This window comes from Anas acuta, chromosome 18 (assembly GCF_963932015.1).
Source record: "Anas acuta chromosome 18, bAnaAcu1.1, whole genome shotgun sequence".
NCBI classification, from domain to species: domain Eukaryota; kingdom Metazoa; phylum Chordata; class Aves; order Anseriformes; family Anatidae; genus Anas; species Anas acuta.
Genome location: NC_088996.1, coordinates 12,820,458 through 12,834,094, shown reverse-complemented (window position 1 = coordinate 12,834,094; position 13,637 = coordinate 12,820,458). Strand labels below are relative to the sequence as shown.

The 13,637-nt window shown below is 62.3% G+C and overlaps 1 protein-coding gene across 15 annotated transcripts in view; it reads right to left on the bottom strand.

Moving 5' to 3' along the window:
- RBFOX3 (RNA binding fox-1 homolog 3) overlaps positions 1-13,637 on the bottom strand; it is a 165,026-nt gene that overhangs the window by 90,280 nt on the left and 61,109 nt on the right. The window contains exon 1 of one of the 15 annotated variants that reach the window (XM_068654688.1): positions 7,557-7,685. The exons of 12 other annotated variants lie outside the window; for them this stretch is intronic. The gene's annotated coding sequence lies outside the window, so the exon portion shown is untranslated. Of the gene's footprint in view, positions 1-367; positions 513-6,575; positions 7,060-7,556; positions 7,686-13,637 lie in introns of those variants that run through there. 2 more of the 15 variants (XM_068654685.1, XM_068654686.1) reach the window with 2 other exon arrangements.

Genomic DNA, 13,637 nt, shown 5'->3' with positions numbered 1-13,637 from the left:
CCTCGCTGCCCGCAGGCACAACGTGGCCAGCAGCACCAGCCCTGCCCACCCCAACCCACACTGAGTGAGCACAGCCCCGGAGGGGGCACCGGGTCCTGCCCTGGCTGTGGGGTGTGCGTGGCGCAGCCCCTGCTCAGGGCTCAGGGGTTCCCCCCGGGACCACCTCTTGGTCTCTGCACTGACACGGATGCTGTAAGCAGGATGCAGAACACAGGATGGAGGTGAGGAGAGGCAGAGGCTTTTCCTGAAGGTGTAAAACACCCCCAGCCCACCCGGGCCCTCCTCGGGGGCAGCCTGTGCTCCTGCCTCGCTCCCAGCCGCTCCGGTTTGTTTTTCCCCGACCCAGGTTGAACGGAAGATAATTTACCAGCTTGTCCCCTGTTGTAATGGGACTTTTTTTTTCCCTGCTCCAGGCGGGGAATGCCATCAATCTCGGCGCTGAGTGTTCGACGTCCACCCCGCGACCTCCGCCAGGCAGCCCCCCCGCCCCCGCCGTGAGTTATGGAGCCTGCGGCGCGCGGCGGGACGGGCTCGGCGCTCAGCTCCGCGCCGCGAGCAGAGATTTATCCCCTCGGCGGAATAGGGGGCAGAGGCCGGCAGATAAGTCACTGAAAAGCTGCAGGAGCGTCTCTCAAGGTCCTCCAAGGTTGGCTCATTAAAAAGCAAGGAGAGGAGGGAAAAGAAAAAGAGTGCCCACGGTGGCACAGCGCGTGAATAACCCCGCTGCCTTCTGATCAGCCAAACTTGGGGGAGCGGAGGGAGCACGGAGCCCCTGGGGCAGCATCTGCAGCCATCCCAGCTCTGCTCTGCCAGGACAGGGTGCTGGCCGGGGCTGTGCGAAGCTCCCTCAGCACCCCAGGCACCCGGCTGAGCAAGATCCCAGGAGCGGGGCAGCGCGGTGCCGGATGGGGCCACCACTCCCCAGGGAGCAGCAGCACGGCCGCCCCGTCCTGCAGAGCCTGCTGTAACCCGGGGAAGGGGCAGGAGAGCCAGCAAGAGGCTGCCACGCAGCCACACCAGGGAAGGAGATGGGTAGTGGGTCCCCAAACACTGCGCTCAGGGTGCCTCCAGCTCCCGGCACGGTCCCGGGGGGGTCCCATCGCTGCAGAAAGCCGTGAGCCACGCAGCCTGGAACGGGCACCGAGCACTGCGCCTGTGAGAGCGCAGAAACCCCCAGAGAGGAGAGGACCTGTGAATAGCACAGGAACTCCCCAGCCTTCCCAAATCTGCTGGAATTCCCCTTCCACCCAATTATTCCTGCTCATTAGGCCCTGCTCCTGATTAGCACGCGTAGCAGCGAGCGCAGCTCAACACAACTGCACGCTTCAAAGCCCCTCCCCAGCCCCCTCCATCACAGTCACCTCTGAAGTCAATCTGTCACAGCCCAATTTCCTAATCCACCCTGCACAGAAACCCATTTGCTGTTCTCCCTTAAATTAAGCTTCTCTTGCAGCTCCGCTCCTCTTTGATTATTTTTGTTACCAGAAACCGAAGCAGAGCGCAGGGTTAAGCGGGGATTCAGCCGGCCGGGTTCCTGAGAGGGCTTTTTTAATCACCCGCACGTCTCCTCTCCTCTCCCACCCGACACAGCTCCCGGGAACCACCAGGGAACTGCTCCCTGGTGGGCGAGGGGACGCACGGCAGGGGGTGGCTGCAGCAGGGACACCCGGCAGAGCCGAGCGCGCGCAGCCCCGCTCACCGGCGTCCCCCCAGAGCCGCCTTTGTGCCACCCAGCAGCAAGCAGCCGGCACTGGTGGCCGGGATGGGCACCGCCACCAAGCCCAGCACCTGCACCCAGGTCCCCAAAAACGCAGCGGAGAGCCCAGCAGCCCCAGGACACCAGCCCGGGCAGAGGTCCCGTGAGTGTGGCACGTTTCGGCCGCCCACTCAGGGCTGTCCCCGGGCTCTGGCCCCGCAGCAATCTCCTCTTGCAGGTCCCTGTTAACGCCGCTGAACCAGCTGAATTTTGTGAATCCAAAGAGCCGAGATGGCTGAGATCATCGCCTCCAATCTGCTACATGACGCGGGGCAAAAGCTTCACCCAGCAAACCCTGCAGGACCACAGCCTGAGCCCCGGCTTCGCTCCCCCAGCACCTTCCCCCCCTGCAGCCCCCAGGAGCTGGACTCGGTGATCCTTTCGGGTCCCTTACAGCTCCGGATACTCGATGAGTCTATGGCTACGTGCAATGAATTTAGGACACTAAAAACAGAGGGGAAAAAAACTAAACCAAGATGAACCGGTGCTACTTTTTCAGCACCTTGTTCCCAAAAGCAAACCCACATGCGTGCGGGGATGGGGCTGGCACGTTCCCCACCGATGCCGTGTGGGTGCGGGGAGCCCAGCGAGCAGGCGGCCCCATCCAGCAGCAAGCCCCGCGTCTGCAACGTCTCCCCCACAGTCGGGGAAGCCAGCGCAGCCCCCAGAGGGGCGTGCAGACACGGGAGACGGGAAGCGCACTGCCGATCCCTGGGGTGCATCCCTCCCTGTGTGCCGCTGAGCTCCTGCTAGACAATAAACCACCGCGATTACATCTACAAACCAACCCCTGCAAGGCTGAGAGGTTTTAGCAAAGCCTCCTAGGGAGGAGATGGAGCGAGAGCGGGCGCTGCCAGCGGTGTCTGCAATCCCAAGGCCAGCCCTGCCGCTGCTGCATCTGCTCCGTTTTGGGAGCTGGAGACCCCGCCACTGCCTCTCACCGCAGGGGCAATGCCAGGAGGCTGCTCTGCCCCTGTCCCTGTCCCTGTCCCTGTCCCTGTCCCTGTCCCTGTCCCTGTCCCTGTCCCTGTCCCTGTCCCTGTCCCTGTCCCTGTCCCTGTCCCTGTCCCAGCCCATCCGACCCATCTTAGTGAGCCAAACACCCACCCCTGCAGCCCAGCGCTTCCAGCAGTGGGTTCAGAGAGGAGGGCGAGAGGAACAAGATTTGTGATCTGGGTTTCACTGCAGCAGCGGAGTGATGCAGAAATGTCCTTTCGGGCTAGGGGGGGAGAGCTGTGAGGAGGCTGTGAAGGCAAATCCGAGCAGTTATTTCTCCCTTTGTTCCAGCGGCAGGGGAGAGCGGGGACTCTTTCAGCAGAAAATGCACTGAAGCAGCACTCTGAGCCTGTGCAGCCCAAGATACAGCTGCCTGCGCCAGGCGAGATCAGGAGCTATTTCCCACTTATCTGTGCCGAGCCTGCTATCTGTGCAGCAGAACACAGCGTTTGGTAATAGGATTTTGATGCTGAACAGAAGATGTTTTTCCCCGAGTCTCACTTACGTCACACCTGGAGGTATCCATGGCCGTAAAGGTGACACAGAGGAAGGCTAAAGAGTTTGAACTCTTACGCTGAGGGAGCAGCTTCTCCTTTCGCTGCAAAACAGCAGAATTAAAGCCATCTAATATTAGCCGCCTGCTCGGTGCCCCCAGCCACCTCCTGGGGAGAGGAGGGAGAGGAGCACCTCTCCATGGCAGGGCTGTCCCCGCACCCCACGGCATGAACCGGGCCAGGGGCACTTGCACAAAACCCCCCAGGGGCAGCGGGGCCGGGGCTGCAGGGGGGCGAGAAGTGGCCGAGCCCCGGCCGGGCCATCAGCATGCGGCACCGGGTGCGCGGGAGGCACGGCTGGCGAGGCTGAGATAACGAGTTCCAAAAGGTGCACGCTCGGTGCATGCTGCTCACGATGTGCAACGCGGCGCTCGAAAAGTCCTGAAAAGGCTGCGAGCAGGCAAAGGCTGAGTAAGCCGGAAGGAAAGTGCTCATTAAGGAGCGGAGCGGGGAGGCAACGCGAGGCGCTCGGGGAGCAGGATGCGCCCCGCTTGTGGCATTTGCATTTTCTAGCCCAACTCCAGAGAACAGGGAGTTATCACAGCCTAATTTAGTAAAGATCTCCGCCGTACTGAAGGTGCATTTCTATTAGATGAAAGAGCCGGGAAAGGAGCGAAAGACAGGCGAGGAGTGGAAGGAGAAACCATCTTGAACAAAAGGATGGAGAAAACAGCCTCGGAAAGTGCCTGGGGAGGGGGGCACGGAGGGATCTGCCCACCACCCCCAGCCAGCCGAAACTGCATGCTGCAGAGCACAACGCATCCCATGTTTCACAGCTTTACAGTCCTCTTGCGATTTTCATTTGAATTTCACGATTAGGAACATCACTCCCTGCCTGGTCCTGTGCTCCCCAGCGCTCGGTGGGAGCGCGGCGGGCACTGGGGATGCTCCCCACCTCCGGCACAACGAACATGGGGCAAGGGCAGGGCTTTGGGGCTCCTGCTGCCCCATCGGGGCTGGGCACCCCAAGGACTGCGGCACGGCTCCCTCCAAGCCCACGAAGTGCCCTGGAGGTGCCCCCTGCCCCTCTGACAGCCTGGTAATCTCGGGGGTCCCACACCACCGCAGCGGGTGGCCCCGCGAGCAGCCTGCGGGCACCCAGGGGCGCAGCTCCCTGCAGCGGCCTCCTGAGCAGTGCCGGCAGGGAGGGAGGCACGGCGTTGTGCAGGAGGGGAACTGCCACGGCCACGGACCCCAGACCCCATCCCGAAGGAACCTGGTGTGGGCAGCGCGAGCCCAGGAACCGGGGCCGGGGGGGAGCGAGCGCGGGCAGCACCTGCTGCGGGGGGACACGGGTGCCAAGAGGAGCGTTGCAGTCTGTTTTTCTGCACAAGTGCATTAAGTATTCTGCACAGCACTTTTGCTGTAAATCACTTCCTATTCAGGCTCACTGCTGAGGGTCTCTGAAGGTCGATTTTCCATGGTTATGACAACAAAAACTAAAATTGGGTCAAACCTGAAAGGTATTATCTTCCTCCAAGCTGCTAAATGCACAATAGTAATGAGGTTGGTTAAGCAATTCACCCACAGACTGCATTATTTGCTCTGAAGATGTATTAACCAGTTAAATGAGCGTGATAAGGCAGCTCTGCTTATTTCTCTCACCAGCCGCACAGAAGATCTGAGGCGCTGGGGCTCCGCAGCCCGGCTAATAGCCGCGACCGCAGACATGCCGACAAAGGCGGCCGGCGCCGCACCGCTCCAGGCCAGGCTGTGCCCAGCCTGACCCGCAGTAATACAAAGGGAACTTTAAAGGCACCCAGCAGCTGAGAGCCATTTGAAAAAATAATTACGCTTCCTCCCTCCCCTTTCTTTTTCTTCTTCTTAAACGCTCTCCCCCACCCCAACCTCCTCGTAAAACCCTGCAAATCCCCCGGCCGCCCCAGGCAGCGGCTCGGCAGCTGCCGTTCGTGGCAGAGGCTGCTCCCCGGGGAGCGGCTGCACCAGGGCCACCGGGCACAGCCGAGGACCGTGACCGGGGTGCCAAAACCAACCTGCCCCTAGCAGGTCACTGCGTGCAGCAGAGGAGTCCCACAGCTGGTACCGCAGCGCCTGGAAGCCGCCCATACCCACAGCAGCCGCTGGTGCCCACGGCAGTGCGCTCTGCTGGTGCATGGGGATGTCCTGGGGCACCCTGCCCGGTGCCTCCACCTCCCTGGGCAGCGGTGGCAGTTGTGGGATGCAAGGAACATTTGTTTTTATGGGATTTCTGCTGTTCTTCCACAAACAAACACCCATTAATGTAAATATAACTGGCGTAAACAAGCGTGACCCTAAAATCCATGTGCAGCTGTATGTAACGGGGGAGAAGGAGGGAGGGAGAAGAAACACTCCAATTAATCCCTAAAATGAACAAGATGGAAAAAACCTCAAAGTGCGGCAGAAAGCATCTGGTCCTGCTGCAGAAAGGGACCGAGTGCTGAGGCTGTGCTCTGCCACACTGCGCCTCCAGCCCTGCCGGGACCCCGTCCCATCCCCGCACAGCCCTGGCCCCAGCGGGGCTGGTCCCATGGGTGGGGGGCCGGAGGCGAGGAGCAAGGCACACGGGGGTGGCCGCGGGACAAACACCTCACGCTCAGCTCCTGCGGGAGCCGATCGGCGCCTGGGCTCTGGCATCCATCTCCAGGTGGACAGGAGGGCGCTCAGCTTTCCTGGCAGCTGGTACCCACAGCCCGCAACCCCATCTTACTGCCAGGGCAATTACCTGATGTGATCTCAAGGATTTTGCCCAGAAAGGGGCCCAGCACAGCACGGGCCATGGAAGCAAACCCCCCACTCACCCCGGCAGGCTCTGGAGGCCACTTTCACGGAGCATTGCCTGCGGAGGTGCTGAAGCACAGGGCACCGGGGTAGGTGCTGGGGTAGCAGCGCAGGGAACCAAAGCCTGATGGGTGCTGCGGGGCCCTACAAGCTGGCTCCATCCCCAAGGCGGGGAGTTTTGGGAAGCCGAGGTGCACCCGCAGCCCCTCAGCCCACGAGCTCAGCACGCCGAGCTGGCCCCAACACCGACGGCAGGCAGGCGGCTTCCCCAACCCGTGAGAGGGACCCGGGCAGCAGCTGGGGAGCGCACGGAGGAAGCCTCCGTTGTTGTCTCCCGGTGCTCCAGCTGGTGCTGTGCCAGCAGGAATGGCTGCGTGGAGAAGTGCCAGCACTTTCTAGCACGGAAGGATGAAGGTATCCTGAAGCGGGATCCTTGTCAGCAGAAGCTCGGGGACCAGCACCGCAACCTCCACCTGCCCCGTGACCGAAACACGGCTGCAGAACGGTACCTGAGGAGTGACGGGGGACAGAGACCACGGGGCAGATCCAGGGAGCTCCAGGACGGGAGGAGAGGGGCTGTTCCCGGGGCTGGCACGGGTCGGGCAGAGGCACCAGGAGATCTGCAGGAGCGGGCGGCAGCGGTCCTCGCAGCGGCCTCTTGCAGCCAGGCTCCCTCAAACAGCCGATGTGCCAGGCAGCTCGTCAGGAGGTATCCGAAGAACGGTGGATAAAGATGGAAAGCCAGCTTTGGTGCTCGTGCCCTTCTAAGATCTGCAGCTGCAGAGCGCACCCGGGCTCCCCTCGGAGCAGAGCAGAGATGGAGCCCGAGCGGGAGCCCCACGGAGAGCTGCCCTTCCCAGGCTGCGGCCCCACACCGGTCTCTCAAGGTGACACCTCGGCTATTTGGGGACGCGTTCATCAGCTCCTTCCCTCTCCTCCAGTCATTATTAGATCTTAAACTCTTTCCTTCACCATCTGCCACTCACCACTCACATTTTAAGGACGGAAATGACAGCTTCCCCGTGATCAGCCCTCTGGAAACCCCGTGGGGCTCGGTGCCAGGAAATGAGGGAAATTTGTAATTCTGACTTGAGGAGCACTCGTGACCCCTGGCCACCCCGTGGCCAGGCTCAGAGAGGCTCCAAGCGCCAGCTCCGCTCGGGCTCTGTCCCTGGCCTGTGGCAGCTGGGGACGTCTCAGTGAGCCGTCCTTGCCGCCAAACCCTGGAGAAGCAACGCACAACGCACCTCTGGGAGCAACGCTGACCACCAGCGCTCCTCCTCTACCCCAGTTTCCAGTTCCCCTGCCAGCTGTGCACCCCCTCGAGCTCTGCGTGCGCCCAGCTCAACGCACGCCAGCAGCACCCACAAAACGCCGGCCGGTGCCCAAACCCCGGCACATCGCCAGGGCTGGTGCCCAGTCCATGGCTTTGGGGAAGGCAGCGTGCCCACAGCAGGGCTCTCTGCTCGGGGAGCAGGAGCTTCTCCTACCTCCGGGAGGTGTTCATGCTGCCCAGGCTCTGGGACGGGTGGCGTGATGAAGCGATGCCCCCGGGGTTTGCCCAAACGCTGCCGCGCTGAGCTCCGCACCTCGGCGGCCCCCTCAGCCACGCAGCTCCCAGCCCTGCGTCTCGGGCGGCTGCCGCAGTGCACGAGCCCCCCCCCCCAGCCCCCCCCAGCACCGTCAGTGAAGGGAGGGAGCCAGAAATGCCAGAAGAAGCGCTCCTCATTCAGAGAAGTCAGATCCTCTGAAGACTGGCAACAGCCCAGCGCCTGGAGAGACAAGCCCCAGATTTATGACCAGCGTGGACGCAGAGACAGAAGAGCTTTAGTGAACCTGTTTAAAACCTCATGGGAAAAGTCGACAGTGAAAGATTGGAGCGGCCGGGCAACTCCACCTCTCTGCACTGAAAACAAAAGTAAGGCAAGAAAGGAGCCCGCCAGCCCCACGCACCGACGGGGAGAGGGCAGCCAGGGGACGGGGCGCTGGGGACCAGCAGGACACCCACGGGGACGTCGGGTCCCTGCTCGGGGACTGGGGACAAGCTCTGGCAGCTGGAGCCCCCCGTGCTGCATGCGGCACTCACCCAGCCTCCCTCCTCCTCCTCCTCCAGGGCTTCTTCCTCTCCTTCCCCCTCTTTGTCATTCCTCTCAGCTCACGCCTCTGCTCTGCTCTCCTTCAGCTGCTGGCAGCAATGAGCCCGGGCAGTGCCGCTCCCGGCCAGGCCTGACCGGGGTTTTAATGCCTGCCCCGCCAGCAGCAGGGCATCTGCACCCCGTGTGCTGGCAGCAGGGCTCTCCCTGCCCTTTTCCTGCTGCCCAACACTTGCACCTCACGAGACCCCAGCACGCCGCGGGGATGATCCAAGAGCATCCCCCGTGCGCTGCGGGGCTCAGCGCAGGGACTCACACAATCCCCTGCAAAGCCCCGGCACCGCAGCCCCCCGAGACACCAGCCACATTGCTGCCAGCACGGAGAGCTGGGAACGGCCCCTGGGGCTGCCTCGGGGTGTCCCAGCAGGGTCTGTGCCGAGCAGGAGCTGGCCATGGGGCCACCAGCACCCGCGGCTCCACGCTCTGGCATTTTGAACGCCCTGCCCACTGGTGGCACCAGTGTGGGGTTCCCAGAGCAGGATGGAGAGCACGGATCCGTCCCCCCCCCAAGCCCAGGTATTGCAGCAGAGCTGCTGCTCAGCCCTTTGCACGTGGGAAGAAGGGGCCAGGAGCAGCCCCCAAAAGTCCAGCAAGGGAAAAACGCCAAGTCCTGCACCCAGAGCAGTGCTCGTGGCTCGGCACAAACGGCCCCAGCTCCGAGGTGGGGTGAGCCAGCAGCAGCCCCCCCGGCCACCCCCACAGCGCTCAGCACCCTTGAGGCCACATCTGGATCCTGCGCCCAGCGTTATGCCCCCAGGGGCAGGCAGCAGGGTGGGGAGCTCCAAGTGCATTACCCGATTTCCACACCAAATCTTGCCATCCACGCCAGCAAAGCAAATTGAAAGGCAAGCTGTGGTCCCGGAGCAGCAAGCCCAGCAGCCACCATCCAGGAAATGCAGCTCCTGCCCCGGCTGGAGGCATTAATGCCACGGCCACCCCCTGCACCCCGGGCACCCGGCGCGTGGTGCCAGCCCCTGCAGCCGTGCATTAATTAACATTCCGCATGTAAAGTTGGGATTGTAATTACTGCAACTGATTAACAGGCCGAAGGTAGCCCGTCTCCGAGGGAGCAGATTAACAGAGGCTCTCTCGAGCTCCTGCTCTCACCTCGGCACTGCCAATGCATTTTAAGCAGGGGCCCGATGCCCCCACAGGCAGTGATTAATGGGCGAGCTCAGCTCCGAGGACGTGCGGTGGCTCCGTCCCCGCTGCTCTTCCCACGCTCGCCCCGGGCAGGACGGGACGGGGCTGATGTGGGGTCAAGGGGGGACAGGGGGGGCAGGGGGAGCAGCACAGCAGGCTGGGGGGGGCTGCAGGAGCTGCTGTGCCCAGGCTGAGGGGGATGCAATGCCCAGGAAGACACAAACTCCAGCAGCGCAGAAAGCTCGCTGCTTTGCCATGAAGCACTCCTCTTCTCAAGCTACACAAATAAATAATAATAATTAATAAATACTAGTAACAACGATCATAATAAAGCAGCGGGAGTAGCCTCCCTGCACCCTGGCTACAGCTCGCCCCAGGAAACAAATCCCTGCCTGCTCCCGGCCCCATGGGTGTGCGCCCCTCGCCCCCCACCAGCTCCTCACCTCCCTCCTGCTTCCTCCTCCAGCTCTGCCCCGGGTGCTGAGTCCGGCCCGGGGACATGGCCGGGGGCCAGCGCCACCCCCAGCACCCCAAGCCAGCTCCTCAGCAGGCACCAGGCGCTTTCTGGATGTGTCCCCACCTCCAGACCTCTCCCTTCCCCGAAGCACCCCAGGCCCCTCGCTGCGTGCCCGCGGCGCTCCAGGGATCGACCTGGGGAGTGCAAAGGGGAGCGCCAGCAGGAGAGAGCCCGACGAGACTCCAATAATTACAAGCAGATAAGACTATCAGCTGTAATTAAACACTATCCACAGGCAGACCGCTCGGCTGCGGAGACTTTCTTCCCTTCTTTTCCCCCAGACTGCAAAATAAATTATCCTGCAAAGTTAGCAGAGGCTGAGCTATGGAAACAATTAAACAAAAATTAAATCTAATTCATTTATACTCTGAGCACAAAGTGGATAATGTGGGGGTTTTCTTCTCTCTCCTCTCTTTGCCTTGGTGTTACAGAGGACTATTATGGGAAATTAATCACGGGGAAAAGCAATGAACGTGATCTATCGCTCTTTAAAAGTGCACTGTAGTGATTATATAAAAATCTATTAGAGAGGCCAGGAAATTTAAGAGTGACACCATTTAAAAGGAAAAAGGAGACAGGGCTGGTGGCAAAGGGGATCAATTTCTGCACAGACGGATCCTTGAAAGAAGGAGCAGGAGGAGCTCGGGCCCGTGGGGGCGGCTGCAGGGACCCTGTGCCGGGGGGGACAGGGCGGCAGCCCCCAGGAAGGCACGCAACCAAACCGCTCCTCGCGCTCGGCAACGCTCATGAAAACGCAGCAAAACACCCCAAAGCAGAGCTCAGGCTGCAGCCGCAGGAGCACAGCACGGTGCCAGGGGCTGCAGCTGATGGGGGCACCCCCAGAGGTGACCCCGCCAGCCCCAGAGGCTGGCCAGAAGCGTTCCAGCCCCTTTCTGCGTGTGCTTGGATGCCCCCCGAGCACTGCGTGCCCACCCAGCTCAGGGGGGTCCTGGCACTGCCCAACTCACCCGGGGGTCCCCAGGAGCGATCCCCATCATCAGCTGGGGCTGCGAGAGGAGCCCCCCCCTGCATGGCAGTGCCATGGTGCTGCTGCCCCCCAGCACCCTCTGGGCTGTTTAAAAGCTGTGATAAAACCTTCACCGAGGCAGATTCCCAGATTCCTCCACAAATCTTCACCTGCAGCGGGTCCGGCCCCAGGCCAGCCTGACGCTTTAACAGCACCATCAATCCTGGGGGAGCCCAGGGGGGGCTTGTGGTCTCCATCCCCAACATGCTGCCAACCGGGGGGTCCTCGGCTGCCAGCCCCACCACGAGGGATGTGCCCAAGGGGGGACAGCTGACATCCTGCTGCTCCTCATCCTCCCTGCGCCCCAGGGACCTCAGCACACGCGTCCTGGGGCTGGGGACACTCACAGATGAGCCGAGAAGGGGGTCACAAAGGCAGGACCCCACAACGTGCTGCGGGGCCGGATCCCACTCGTCTCACAGCGAGAAACCTGCACCAGCAGCACCCGCAGCGTGCCCAGGCCATTACCCCACAAACAATATTTACCACCACTTTGCTTCCGCATTAACATAGGCAAACGCCTTTATGTGAATTTAATGGAAGTTTCTCCTCCCTACCAGGCTAATGGAAACAAAACCCACAACACTCTCCTTTCAATGCATCTTTTCAATGATTTTAAAAAAAAATGGAAAAAAAAAAAAAAAAACCCTTTGATCTCAGCAGCCCATTTGTTTAGTCCATGCCGGGATTTAATTGAGAAGGGATGTCCTTGAATAAATGCAGAGATGTCCTCGCTCCCCAGGAAGTCTGCTTTAAGTTGTGAAATCCACTGTCTGAGGCTTTCTGTGCGTCCAGAGACACTTTGGGACCGTGTGGCCCGAGGCTGCGGGTGCACGTGGAGCATGCGGGCACCCCCAGGACACCAGGGCAGCGAGCAGGGCTGCAGAGCCAGGGAAGCACCGGGTGTCCTGGGGGACACTGCTCTGTCTGCAAACCCCGCCTGGGACAAACGCAGCAGCCCTGCAGCAGCAGCTCCCTCCCAGGCATCGCTCTGCCAGCACACCACATTTTGGGCACTGAGATGTGCCACCGCGTGCCCCAGGGGCTGGCCGTGCCGTGCCGCTGCGTGCAGCAAGCTGGTGCCATGCAGGTGACGCTCGGCACACAAACAGCCAAGTGGGGACAAGTCCTGGGGGCAGCTCCCCAGGCTCCCCTCCACGAGAGGGGCCCTTCAAGGCCTCTGCAGCCCCCAAGAGCCCCCTGCTCTTGGCCTCCAGCTGCAGCTCCCCTTGCCCTGTCGAAGGAGGGGCAGCAGCTCCACGGGTTTTGGGATGTGCCCAGGGCACTGGTGGGGAGCACAGCCCTGTGAAAGCGAGGAGATGCCAGGGAGGGAAGGCTGATGCTGCTCCAGCATCGAGGGAAGGTGGGGGTCAGCTCCCGTGGCCAGCTGTCCCAGGGGAACACCTCTGGAGGCTGCAGCAGCCACGCACTCGTGGGCTCAGCAGGACAGAGGCTTGGTGATGGAAAAGGGGCTGCAGGCTGGACGCTGCGCCCCGGAGCAGCCGTGCCACAACGCAACAGAAGGAGAGGACAGCCTGTCCCCAGGAGCTGGTGCTGGCGCCCGTGCTGCCAGCACCGTCCCTCCCCAAACACCTTCCAGGCTGCCAGGCCTGGCAGGAGAGGAGGAGCTGCCGCAGAGCTCGTGATCCAGGCAGGGAGCTCGGATCCGCTGGCCGCAGCGGGCGCCTTCCTGCTCATTTCCTCCCTGCCTGCCAGCACCGAGCGCCCGCCAGCCCCATGCATCACCCCACTGCCCCCCGTGCCCCCAGCAAGGGGCAAACCCAGCCCCCTGCCCTGCAGAGGGGAAGCCCCTGGGAGCACCCTGCGAGCACAGGGGTGGAAGCGGAGCTGCAAAGGGGGAACCAAGGAGTGGGGGGGGGGGCTGCCTGCAGCAGTGCTGCGCCTCCAGGTTTGGGGTTTTCATCTCCCACCCGCCTCTCCAGCCCCCATGTCACTGCAGGGGCGAGAAGCTGCAAAGGCAAAGCTGCAGCCCGGGCTGGGAGGGATCCCTCCTGCTGCACGGGGAGCAGGACCGGGGTTTGCCCTCAGCCCCTGCCAGCCAGGAAAGGCGAATTCTGACCCTGGAGAGTAATTAGCGGCGATAAAGGTGAGCGCAGGGAGCTGCCAGAGGGGGCACAGGGAGTTCCCAGCTCATTACAGCTTTGGCATCTCTCATCCCAGGGCACCAGCAGCTCTCCTTCGCACTCGTTTGACCCCCCCCCAGCCGCAGACCCGCAGCACCCCCCCCCCGCCGCCGAGCGCTGGGTCCCCGCCGAGGGCGCACCTGGGCCTGGAGAGCGGGGCCGGGGCCACCCCGCAGCGGGCGGGCGGAAGGGGAGCAGGAGAGCTCTCAGCCTGCTGGACTCCCGAGCTGCACACAGGCCTAAAGGCGAGCTGATTAAAGCAATTAGGATTTTAAATAGTAACATCAGAGTGGCTCATCAGCGCTGAAGAGGCAGTCAAATGACGAGTCTGAGGATCCTATTTAGGGATGGCAGTTGGCTGAGCATCCTCAGCCCCTTGCCACCAGAGGCTCCGGCCGGTCCCCAGCACAGCAGCACCCCGCAGCCCTGCCTGCACCCACCCGGGCACGCAGAGAGGTGCCCACGGGGACAGCCCCTGCCCACGGGCACAGCGGGGTCTGCACCACGGGGCACCCCACAGCACGAAGTGGCCGAGCCAGGGCCATGCAGTGCGCGAGGAGCACCCGGCTGCGCCCCGCTCCCCGTTC